This window comes from Microtus pennsylvanicus, chromosome 8, assembly GCF_037038515.1.
Source record: "Microtus pennsylvanicus isolate mMicPen1 chromosome 8, mMicPen1.hap1, whole genome shotgun sequence".
NCBI lineage: Eukaryota > Metazoa > Chordata > Mammalia > Rodentia > Cricetidae > Microtus > Microtus pennsylvanicus.
This window is the reverse complement of record NC_134586.1, coordinates 44,448,367-44,461,771: the sequence shown is the minus strand read 5'-3', so window position 1 is coordinate 44,461,771 and position 13,405 is coordinate 44,448,367.

Genomic DNA, 13,405 nt, shown 5'->3' with positions numbered 1-13,405 from the left:
TGAGTGGGACAGCTGTAATCCAGGCATGGGATAGGGGTTGATGTAATTGTGGGGCAGATAGAAAGACCAGTTCAAGTTTGTGCCTTCTGCAACTGAATCTGGGTATCACTGGCTCTAGGTCAGGTAGGTCAGCCTCTCCAAGGAAGCTTAATGCAAAGTGAAGTCAAGGAGAAAATGAAACCCATGAGGACTCAATAGACACTATTAAGATGTGTGATGTTCTTGAGTCTGGCAGGATCATCTGGGGTCTTCTGCCAAGGGTAAATAATACATTTGATGATGCAGAGTAAATAATACATTCGTTGGGTTTCCCCAGTGATGAAAAATACTGTTTCAGAATCCTTCTCAATGCAGATAGTCAATAAGTTGCCTCAAATCAGGTACCATTGATCTAAACAACAGACCTCTTTTCCAGCTTTAGCGCCAACACAGCTTTCAAGGAAGCAGTCATCTTCACTAGTTTTGACTTATTTGTAGTTTATTTTCTGTTTTCAGACTTCTGAGAGTCAAACTTTATATGCCACAAAGTGAACCAGAGTTCTGGGCCCCTCAGTTTCAGTCCTCAAGTCTATGGAGACTTCTGGTGACTTGGAAGAAAATTCATCATAACTCTACAAATTGTTTTTGAAAGGAAACAGTGGATTTCAAGGTTTGTCAGTCAACTTACAACAGCATTCTTCATAGTTTTCCCAAGAGGAGGTAATAGTTCCCGCCAGCAACAGCAATAATAAAACTACTTCTAGAGATGAACTCTGTTTATTTTGATTTGCCTACACTTACATATATCAAGTCTATGTGAACTTGCTAAAAAAAATGATCATTACATCTTGAACTTGTGACCAAAGTTAGAAGTGTCAGACTTCCCAAATGAAAACATATCAAGTCATCAGGGCTTACCTTATCTAGATCAGGGCAGAACTTCCAGTACACAAGTCAAACTCCTTTATTTACATCCAATGTAAACATGTTTTTATCTATGTTAATACTTTGGTTTAGGAGCTGAGTAAAGTTGCATAAATATCACTCTTCATCATTCCATTTTCAGCTTATATTTACCTCTAGGCTTTCTCTTTGTCCTCTCTCTCTCTCTCTCTCTCTCTCTCTCTCTCTCTCTCTCTCTCTCTCTCTCTCTCTCTCTCTTTCTCTCTCTCTGTCTGTCTCTCTCTATCTCTCTGTCTCTGTCTCTGTCTGTCTCTCTCTCTCTCTCTCTCTCTGTCTCTTCTAGAATCCCTCTTTCAGGCCATGAATTTGAGAGTAGGCAGAGGTATGTGAGTGAGTTTGGAGGAAGAAAAGGGAAGGGAGAGGTGGTGTAATTATATTATAATCTCAAAAATAAAAATTGTAATTTTTTAATTGGTACTATTTTTTTTAAAGGATTCCTCTTTTCCCATCTAACATTCTGTTTTTACAAGTTGATTCTCTGGTGGCTGTTCTCTAGAAACCCACTGGTTCGCTAGCAGGCTTTTCAGCCAATGTGGTGACAGACATGCTCTATCTGGCCCAAAATGGACCCAGAGTCTCACTGCGCTTGTTCTGGAATACACATTCCCACCCCTGACTTAAAACTGCAGAGCAAATGCTTCTGTTTTTAATGCGCCCATGCCATGCTATTTCCTTGTATTGATCTTGTGGCCAGGTAAATTCATCCAGGCTTCCCACACAGGGTGCACAAAAGGCACTGTGCCGTTCTTGTAATACTGCACAGCTGGACAATTTAGACTCAAGGGGAAGTTATTATATTGTCATTTTTAGAGTTTACTGGTGTCAAAAAGAGTAAGCTAAGTTCAATGTGAAATTCTTAGTTGCATCTACCTACAAGCACTTTTAGCAAAGGCCACTACCTTTTCCTAAGTGTTTGTGAGTCAAACTTTTAAAAAGACTGGTTTTTATTTTACCTGATTTACTGGAAAGTTGACACACAAAGCTAATGCCAATTGTTCTGACCAGTAGCAGAGTGTAAGCTTCCCCAAGATGGGGATCATTATTAACTAATACATCTCTAAGAGAGACCTTCCTCCATGTCTGAGAATGAACTGATTATTCCAGGCATTTCTGGACACTAAATTACTTAATCCTTTAAATAGCTTTAAGGGATAAGAGATTTTTATTCTGTTTTACAAGTGATGAAATCATGAGTCTACTTTCAAATTTAAGAGTGGACATTGCCTGATTAATTGGAATGGAATGTATACCTGAGGAAAAAAGGAAAACAAGATGCAATAGAATCAGATTACAAAATTAAACATGACAAGAATCTATAGGAGAAGCCTAACAACCTAAGCAATGGGCAATTTTGATACCTAGGTCTAGACTGATGATAAAGGTTTCACACTGATAAAAAAGCAATGGTCTCAGAAGTAAGAATATGGGCTGACTATGTATATGTCAATTGAAGGTTACTGTTCTCTCTTGAGTGTCAAACTAATCCACTGAAGATTTTCAGTTCTCTGGAGCATCTCCTTAGTTAACAGCTTTCATTGTTTCTTCATTCTTGGACTCAAAATATTCTTTTGACACTGAGACTACTTCCTCTTTTTCATTCATATTAAAGATACACTCCAATAAATTATCAGCTGAGAGAGCTGAGACTGGCCTGACTTCTTGTGGCTCTTTTCCTGATATACTTTTTCTGGTATGTACTTTCCTATTTCTTTTTGTGGTTTGCAACTTTTTTACACCAAGGATATTTCAAGTTAGTTCTAGTGGAAGCCATGCCTCATCTTCATTTGTTATTGCTATGGTTCTTATTGTAAGTTTGTATTTTTTTTAAAAATGTATATTTGTGTGTATGTGCATGGAAGCTTGCATGTGTGTGTGTGTGTGTTTTGAATATATGAACTCTCCTATAGTGTTAGGAGGGGGCCGGAAGAGGATAATGGATATCCCTGAAGCTGGAGTTTAACTGCTATGCCATCTCTCCAGTCATGTGACATAATTTTTATTTAATGATTTGTCAGCACTAATTATATAAAGTTTGTCATTTTTTTTCATGCCTTTTATATGGCACTGAAGCATCAGTTATGATACTTTCACAGTCAGCTAAATAGTGGTTAAGCATTTTGTTGACTGCTGTGGATGAACAAATCTTTTGATCTTTGTCAAGGGACAAAGTAGTGGGACACACCAATCCTCTAAAGCTTGGATGTTCAATATACTATCTTGCTTTCTCTTCCTCCTTATTCAGCTCTTCAAGGTCTCCTGGTGATGAAACATCATCTTCTTGCATCTTTCCCAGACATTTGTTAATCAATTCTGTGTATGTGACAGGTTTTACTAAATCACCTAAAATATGACAGAGTTCATTCAAACCCATATGGAACATGGTATTCATTTGAGTGTTCTTTTATTTGTCTGCCTATGTGTTTAAACTTTTTGACCAGCATCTAGTAGTAACCTATCAACCCTGTCTCAGGCAGGTACAAAATTTTACAGTTTCTCTTGATTTAGCCATGAGCCTAGGCAAATAAAGGACTGAGTTCTCCGGTCTTTTGAATTTGGGAAATAGTGTGTTCCAAACTAATTCTGCTCCTGCAGATGGTACCAAGCTTTCTTTCAATGTGTGGTAAACATGAATCAGGTGATTCAAAGGCTACCAGAGGTGGGAGGACAACATAACAGGGCATGTGCCAACTTCACAGAGGGAGCTGGGAAAGTAATTTGGTTGCAAATCCCATGTTTGCCATGTGGTTTTGAGCACCAGCACCACAACATTAACTTTTGGCTTCTAGTATCTAGGGTCATTTATTAGTATAGACTTTGATTAATTTTGAGAGACCTGAAAAAGTTAAATTTTCCTGTTCGTGAATATTCTTTTTGTGGACAAAAGCAGATTTTGGAGATCACTGCCATGCACCTCAGAAATGTCTCACCTTGCTTACCTTTCAGCTTGTGTGTTGGCTTCCTTCATTGTCTAGGCAATGGCTTTCCTATGCAGATTATTCTAACACCCCCATACCCACAAGGTTCATAATGTTAATGTGTACAACCATTATTTGCATGAATATCTTGAGATTCTTATAAGGCTCAGATAGAGTATCTGTTAAATGTAGTAGTTTAAGCTGATAATCTTAAATTTGCAGAAGAAACCTCATAATGAGAAACAGCAGGAGAAAAAAACGTCAAAATTTGCAAAACAAAGGTTAAAACATTCTGATCGAGCTAAAATTATAATACTTTACGTAATGGGAGCATTCAAATGTGCAGGTAAAATTCACAAAAAGGTAGAATAATTATAATGATTCATCATATTTTTTTCCTTCAGAAATGCGTCAAATGTCATTTTAGCTAAACAGAATTAATTATGAGAGATGAAAAAAGAGGGCAAATAATGCTGGCATTTTTCGCCCTTTTTTTCTTATCATGTGTGAGACAGGTATTTTAATGTAAATAGGTTCAAGTCTGTCAGATGATAGTTTAGTCTTTTATTATACCGTCTCTGATTCTAGTGTCTAAAGATTCCAGTGTTGCAAAATATGGTTTTGCAAAACCATTATTTTCGGTGTGTACATCCCACATGTAACAGTCTCATTTCATATATGATATTAGTGATAGTTCCCCAAACATTGTCTGCCAGGATACTCATAGTATGCCCATATTTGGGAATACAGTCATTGGAGATGTAATTAGTTAAGATGAGGCCATAATAGAGTAGAACAAGCCCTAAATTCAGTAACTGGAATTCCTTTAAGATGTGAGGAAAGTTTCTAAGGTGATATGCAGTATATTCATCAGTATGGCTATAGGATAGGGTCATTTTAGGTTCCCTCTCCTCAGTTGCTCAAGGTACTAGCTGGGGACATCTCCCTGGACACCTGCGAGCCCCTCTAGAGTCCAGTCTCTCGCCAACCCTAAGATACCTCCCTTAATTAGGCTATATATTTCTCTGCTCCCGTGTCCACCCTTCCTTTATCCTAGCCATCCCATTCCCCCAAGCTCCTCCCATTCTCCCCTTCTCACGTTTCTCACCCCATTTCCCCTTAGCCCCATGCCACCTCATCCCCAAGTTCCCACGTTTTGCCCTGCAATCTTGTCTACTTCCCATATCCAGGCAGATGACTATATGTTTTTCTTTGGCTTCACCTTCTTATTTAGCTTTTCTAGGGTCACAACTTATATGCTCAATGTCCTTTATTTATGTTCATCTTTTGGGGACTGGGATACCTCACTCAGAATATTGTTTTCTATTTCCATCCATTTGCATGCAAAATTCGAGAAGTCATTGTTTTTTACCACTGAGTAGTACTCTAATATGTATATATTCCACACTTTCTTTATCCATTCTTCCATTGAAGGGCATCTAGGTTGTTTCCAGGTTCTGGCTATTACAAATAATACTGCTATGAACATAGTTGAACAAATGCTCTTGTCATATGATAGGGCATCTTTTGGGTATATTCCCAAGAGTGATATTGCTGAGTCCAGGGGTAGGTTGATCCCGAATTTCCTGAGAAATCGCCACACTGATTTCCAAAGTGGATGCAAAGTTTGCATTCCCACCATCAATGGATGAGTGTGCCCCTTACTCCACAACCTCTCCAGCAAAGGCTATCATTGGTGTTTTTGATTTTAGCCATTCTGATAGGTGTAGGATGGTATCTCAAAGTTGTTTTAATTTGCATTTCCCATATCACCAAGGAGGATTAGCATGACCTTAAGTGTCTTTTAGAACCTTCATCTGGCGATGGATAGAGATAGAGACAGAGACCCAAATTGGAGCACCGGACTGAGCTCTTAAGATCCAAATGAGGAGCAGAAGGAGGGAGAACATGAGCAAAGAAGTCAGGACCACTAGGGGTGCACCCACCCACTGAGACAGTGGAACTGATCTATTGGGAGCTCACCAAGGCCAGCGGGACTGGGACTGAACAAGCATGGGATGAAACCGGACTTTCTGAACGTGGCGGACAATGAAGGCTGATGAGAAGCCAAGGACAATGGCACTAGGTTTGGATCCTAATACATGAACTGGCTTTGTGGGAGCCTAGCCTGTTTGGATGCTCACCTTCCTGGTCCTGGATAGAAGTGGGAGGACCTTGGACTTCCCGCAGGGCAGGGAATCTGGACTTTTCTTCATTCTCAAGAGGGAGGGGGAATGGAGTGGGGGGGAGGGGGAAGGAGGAGGGGAGGCAATGTGTGCGAGGAGGGGGAGGGAAATGGGAAATTTTTTTGCAACAACTAAAAAAATAAAATAAAACAAAACAAAAAAAATGCAAAAAAAAAGATTTGAGGAAAAACAGAGGTACACAGGGGAGGACATGTAAACACAAATGTAAATATTGGCATGGACAACAGTAAAGTTTAGAAGAACAGAGATTGGGGGACACACTAGGAAAAAAATCACGGTCATTTCCTAGTGATTTCAGAGGAGGCATTATCCTGCCAAAGCCTAGTTTGAAGTACCTTGTTGCAACATCCTTATTGCGTAAAAGTATATATTGTAAGATTGTTAGTATAGTATGCCTTATTGTGTAGGAAATAAAAGGCATTTTCAGAGATAAACTAGAGTATGTAAAATTTCATACTATTTTCACCTTAGTCACTTGTGTGAAATATTATTTTAAGATGTGTTACATTTATTTTAATGATGCAAAGATGTGCTGTATTCTTTTATGTTGTATTTGTTTAACTCTGTGATGCTGTTTTTACTGTGCCTGTCTAAAACAACTGATTGGTCTAATAAAGAGCTGAACAACCATTAGCAAGGCAGGAGAAAGGGTAGGCAGGGCTTCCAGGCAGAGAAAATAAATAGGAGAAGAGGTCTGGGAAGAAAAGATCAAGGCATGAGCAAAGAAAGAGGAAAGGAGAGCATTAGGGGCCAGCTACCTTTCTACACAGCAAGCCACAGAGAAAGAAGTAAAGAAAGGTATAAAGAAATAGAAAAAGATAAAAGCCCAGAGGCAAAAGATAGATGGAAAAATTTAAATTAAAAAAAAAATCTTGCTGGAAACAAGCCAAACTAAGGTTGGGCATTCATAAGAAGGAATAAGCTTCCATGTATGTGTTTATTTGGGTGCTAGGTGGTGGGCACTGCAAAAGAGCAAAAGAGTAAAGAAGGAAAAAAACTAAAACAAAAATAAAAACCTACAAATCACTGACTATATTCTCTTGCCACAAAAGACAAAAATAATGTGATTCCCTAATATTAAGACTTTTACTTTTAATTCTGCTAAAGACATTCATTTAGTGTTAAGTACTCCAAAGTCTCTCAATCTCTATACATCGTCCAGCTGTGGATCTCTCTGTCAATTACTAACTACCATAAGAATAAAATTCCCTCATGAGGGTTGAGCAATGTACTTAAAAGAGTCCCAAATTAGATTCTATTTTGATGGAGGTGGGTCTTGTATCTATTTGTTGCTTTCATTGGTTAATTAATAAAGAAACTGCTTGGCCCTCTGATAGGGTAGAATTTAGATAGGTGGAGTAGATAGAACAGAATGCTGGGAGAAAGAAGCAGATTCAGGCGGTCGCCATGATTCTCCCACCCAACACAGATGCAGGTTAAGATCTTCCCTGGTAAGCCACCTCATGGGCTACACAGATTATTAGAAATGGGACAGATCAATATGTAAGAGCTAGCCAATAAGAGGCTGGAACTAATGGGCCAGGCAGTGTTTAAAAGAATACAGTTTCTGTGTAATTATTTTGGGGGAATGAGCTAGCCATGCGGGATGGGCCAGGCAGTGTTTAAAAGAATACAGTTTCTGTGTAATTATTTTGGGGGAATAAGCTAGCCATGCGGGCGGCCGGGTGCCGGGGACGCAGCCCCGTCACCTATATTGCAACACTATTTCCATGTCTGGCTGTGGATCTTTGCAGAGGAGGGGAGGAAAGGTTGTAGGAGTCAGAAAGGACAGAGGATGCCAAGGTAAAAGCATACTGCAGAGCTTTAGATTCTTCTTCTCACAAAACCTTCCCTTTCTGTTAGTAGAGTGCCCAATAGTCTTTGCAAAGTTGGAATAACAGTAAAGATACTAAATTTTTGACAACAGTTTCTCAGGTTCAAACCCTTGCATTGTTGTTGCCTCAGCAATTAATACAATGACCTTGGGACCCAGCTTTCTCATTTATAGGGCACATTTTTAATCACACCCCATATCATGATGCTGTTAAGAGGATTCATAAGATTAAGGATTATTGGCATATAATTGGATTCAATTACATTGATGGCCATGATGATAACAACTCAAAATTATCCATTTTTTGAATCTCCTATAAAATACATACAGTGTACTGATCCTGTATTAAATTTTGTGCCTTCATGCAGCTCAAGAATTCTCAGTGTAGGCATGAATGGCATTGGATGTATAAGTTTTGGTTTTTGAGTCTTAATTCTTTAAATTGTAAGAAAATCTCTAGCAACTATATGCCAGGGAGATGAACTGGATCCTAGTATAATAATTAACTGTGATTGTTCTAAGCAAATTTTGTGTAAAATTCACTGCTCTTGCATTTATATTATTTTAGGGCTAGGAGATATTCTCAAACACTTTGTTGTAAAGTGCTAATTATATTTCTTTATGCCCTTGTATAAATACTATATTTTTTAATTTGATTTGCTAAGTAATAATCTATCCCCTAGCTTATAGCTTGGCATGTTAGAGGTCTTTCAAGAATATTAAAGATCAATTAAATTTGGAGGCAGAAACTGTATTCTTTATTAGAAAGGGTAATATGGTGTGTGTCCCAATGTTCTGAGTCTCTTTACTGTATACGAAATACTGTACCAGATGTTCTGTAACAATGCTCAATTAACATGTGGTGTCAGAATCTCATTCTATAAAAGAGGAAAGTGGGATTTAGTGCAGGCACACAACAATCAGAGACAGGATCTGAGTGTGTTTTTCTAAGTCTCCTTCCATGCTTTTAATAACATCCCTTATACATATCCATAGATAACATGAAGTTAACATTAATATGCCTAGAATAAATAGAACCATTTATTACAGTTTCAACCTTCTGAATTTCTTCCTCACAACATATTGGCATAGTGGAAAAATTTAAATCCAAATGAATGCAATCCAGACTAATGAAAGTTTCTGAGGAAGGCTTTGAAAAGCAATTTTACAGGTTAAGGATGAGGAAAAGCTAGCAGGTAACTCCCCCCAATGCATTTATTCACCAGTCATGAGCTCAGACCAACTTATCTTATTTGACATGCATCTCTTCATCTCTACCCATGCTTGCAGCTCTCATGTCAGGATGCTATGTTGGCAATGGAAAGTAAGACTCAAAAAGATTTATTATGTCATTAATCAATACTCAATGCCACAGAGCAAATAAAACACAAGCACGCTGAGTCTGCTAGTTCAGTTGTCGTCAGTTCCGTCAGCCCGCTGTTCTGAGGTGTGTGTACGCTCTTCAGAGGACTCAGAGTGTGTACAGATGCACATTCAACAACAGAGTCTAGGCTAGCAAAATTAAAAGCTATTGAATTATAATATGCCACCATCATCAGACATTTCTGATGGTGCCATAATATCAGGATACCGAGGGGCGTAAGTTTATTTCCCAACTATTTCCTTCGGTTTAAGAATGGTATCCTAGTGCATACAGAAAATCGTAGTCTGCTTATAAATAAATAACCCACACTGCAGCTATTCGACTCTTAGGCAGTTTCTCCCATGGGTAGAGACATTTCTCACTTAACACTGATAAGTGATTTTTGTAGTTTACATAACTCTAACTCTCAAAAGGCCTGAAATACATAGCATCAATTAAAGTATTAAAAAATCATCAAATAAGTCATTTATTTTAAAATGAATGAGTCCTAGTGAGATGGCTCAGTGAATCAAAGTACTTATCACCACAACTGATGACCTGAGTTCTAGTTCAAGAGCCTACCTGGTGGAAGCAGAGAAATAATTTCTGAATTCTTTGACGCCCACAAGTACCATGGTATTCCTGCATATGTATGTACACATTCATATACACAAAATAAATAAGTAGGTAAATAAGAATTTTTATTTGTTCATTTATTCTTTTTTTTGAGGCAGGGTCTCTCTACTATGAAGTTTTGGCTGTCCTAAAACTCTCTGTGTAGACTAGTCTCAGACTTATAGAGATCTACCTGCCTTTTCCAGGTTTAGAGGTATGCACCAGAACATGTGGCCTAGATACATAATTTTAAAATGCTTAAAAGTTTCTAGAAAAGCTAGTGTTATTTCCATAATGAAAATTATTCTACTAAAACTTTTATCATCAAAAGATTCTTCCTGAAACATAATAAATGGAACAATTTTGTTATAAGACATTCATAAATTTTGGTAGTATTAAATCTCAGACATTTATATATGTTTATGTGTTATATGTATAACGCAGAAATTCCACCCTCTGAATGCCCAGAAGAAGAAAACATGAGTATAAATGACAGTGACTGAGTGAACTATGAATTACAGTGGAGTAAAGATAGGAAAGAGATTGTGTAAAACAGCAGAGGGGGTGTGTAGCATGAGACATGGGACCCTGAAAGAGGATCCCTAAAGTCAAAATTTCTGAACTCATAGAGAAAATGACATAAATATAGGCCATTGTATAAACAGTTAGTTCTGGGCTAGAAAAAGCACACTTTTGAAGTCCTTCTTTAGCATGCATAGGACCCTAGGGTAAATTTCTGGTATCACAATAAATGAATTAATAAATAAGAAATGAAGAAGGAAGAAAGAGAGGAAGAAAGGAGGGAAGGAAGGAAGAAGAAAGGAGGAGCCAATCAACCATTTGATTCTACCTGTGCATTCTCCTAAGTCCTTAGGCTTATACACATTATCTCATTTCACCCTCACCACTTCCTGGCTGTGTGACCCCTACCACTCTCAGCCTGTAAAGAAGGGAAATAAAGCATAGAGAATTCAGTCAGTTCCATAAACTGATCGAGCCAAGGTTTGGACCCTGTGACTTTAATTGAACAACTATTTTTTGTCCAAATCCTAATTATCCAGCTAAGATAATAACTAATGTTTAATATGGTATTTTCCCAGTTGACATTTTATCTGAGCTTCAATATCACATTACTCTTGAAGAGATTTAGTGTACATATATACCTTAAAATTATTTCTGCTCTTTTGTTTACTACATAGCTCATGACATAGCAGTTTTGGTAAGAATATACTCACGTGTTCATACGTATAACAAAGGACATGTAGTTAATGATCCTTTGCATTCTCATTCGTTTTATGCCCCCCTTGGGAGATAACAAAGTGCCCTTAGTCCTGGAGTGTGTGTGGAGAAGTGGACTCACACAGTGAGGAGCTATCCAGCCAGGAGAATAACTAGTCAGCTGCACTCAACATGACCAAATTTTCTAATGTTAGGAACATAAATCAGCTGCAAAAGAACATACACTAGATGAATCCATGTACATAAAATGGAGGAAGAGGGAATTTTGTGCTGTTAAATTTCAGCACAGCAGGCAGTGAGATACACATGTACTCTCTGGAGATTTTATGGAGACTGATAAGTTCTAATTTTCAAAGCTAAGAGTATTGATTGTTTGGATTTTTATGTTGAGATACACAGTGTGTTCTTAAGGTCTAACACCAGCCACACATATGCACAGTGCTTCCATAAGCATGTTAGGATATCGAATGTTTCACCATAGATAGAGTAGTTATTCACCAAATATATACTTAACAGGGTAAATCATCTTAAGTAAGTATTATCTTATTGAATCAGAACATTGCTTTTTGTATCCAACTTCATATATTTAGTCCTCTAATCCCGACATTATTTAACTAGATTTGTTTTTTAGAAACCTTAAAAATAATCCAAGAGTTTCACTGGTGTAGGAGATCCTTCTGTCTATGTGTTGTTTTCATTGGTTAATAAAAGAACTCCTTTGGGCCTATAGCAGAGCTGTAGGGGAACAGAGCTAGGCGGGGATAACAAAACAAAATGCTGGGATAAAGAGAGATGTCAGGGATCCACAGCCAGAGGTAGACGTGCTAAAACTTTGCTGGTAGACCACAACCTCATGGGGATGCACAGATTAATAGAAATAGGTTGAATTAAGATGTAGGAATTAGCCAATAAGAAGCTAGAGCTAATGAATCAAGCAGTTATTTAAATAATATGGTTTCTGTGTGATTATTTTAGTTTTGGGTAGCTGGGACGAACAAGAGTCTCATTCCCTGCAACATTTCACCGTCTAGTTATAGATCGGAGCAAAGGATGCAGAGAGAAACTGCATGCCAATGGCTTTTGTATTGTGGTGTGTGTGTATGTGTGCATGTGCCTGTGTGTACGTGTGTGTGTGTGTGTGTGTGTGTGTGCAGGGCTTTGGGCATGAGGAAGGAGAATTCAGAAAAATGCATTCAGAAAATGAAAATGTTTAAGGAGATTTGGAGCCTGTTTACTGATAGGGTTGTGTCATCATAATTTCTTGAGAGATTAAAAAAAATATGGCTGAATTAGGCATGATTCTATAAAGGAATAAAGGAGATTTTCTTTGGCTGTGACTATAGGGTCAAATTTAACCTTAAAGGATGGCAATATAAAGTGACAGTTGCAGTAAACCGTGGTACCAGGCACACATCAACGTTAACTATCTTAAATTGCCTTCAGTTCCCCTCTGTTCTTTCCAGTTGCAAAGCTCTAATTGCCTTTAAAATTCCAATATCTGAAAAATTATGAATTAGACATACAACTATTATCGTCCATGAGGCAGTTATAGGGACATTTATTTTGTTTTTCTTTCTCGCTGAAGCTGCCCAACCACGTGAGAAAGCATAGCAGTCCTTAGAATCATAATGTAAAATATTTAGAAGGGTCAAATACTCATAGCTTTTAAGTATTAAAATGAGAATACTTGTCCCGAAGCAAATAAAACTCCATTCTGAGTACGAAAATATTAATAAATGATGGGTTACTTAAATTATACAGCCTGTGGCTTCCCTAGATGAAGAGCCATAGAGTTCTTTATAAGCTTGTATTGGGAACATCAGTCATTTGCTCACTGGTAGTTGGGAAAGAAGCACACAAATGTTCCCTGTGCTGGCACTTTTATCTCCATGTTAATCTGTAATTAATTTAGGGAGCAGCATATATGATTTGGGACCAGATTAAGCTTTATCTTCTACAGCAGAGTAGTAAATATGATCATTAGCAGAGAGCATACATGGATGACTGTTCAACTTAGTGTTATTGTGCCACATTGAATATCTGTTTCAGAGTTCTGTTCTGCATGGAAGGGTGTAATATAATGCCCTGATGACCTTTAGAAAAATTCCTGATTAAACACTGTTGTACTTCATTATGACATTTCCCTCCTTGTACTACCAGATTTGATGTGTACAGCTTAATAATGCAAGCAAGCACGAATGTTAATAACTTCACAATTCATTGCTTTGCTATTTTTTAATGCACATGAAATTTAGTACAAGTTTTGCTGGCTGGAGGCTTACATGAATCA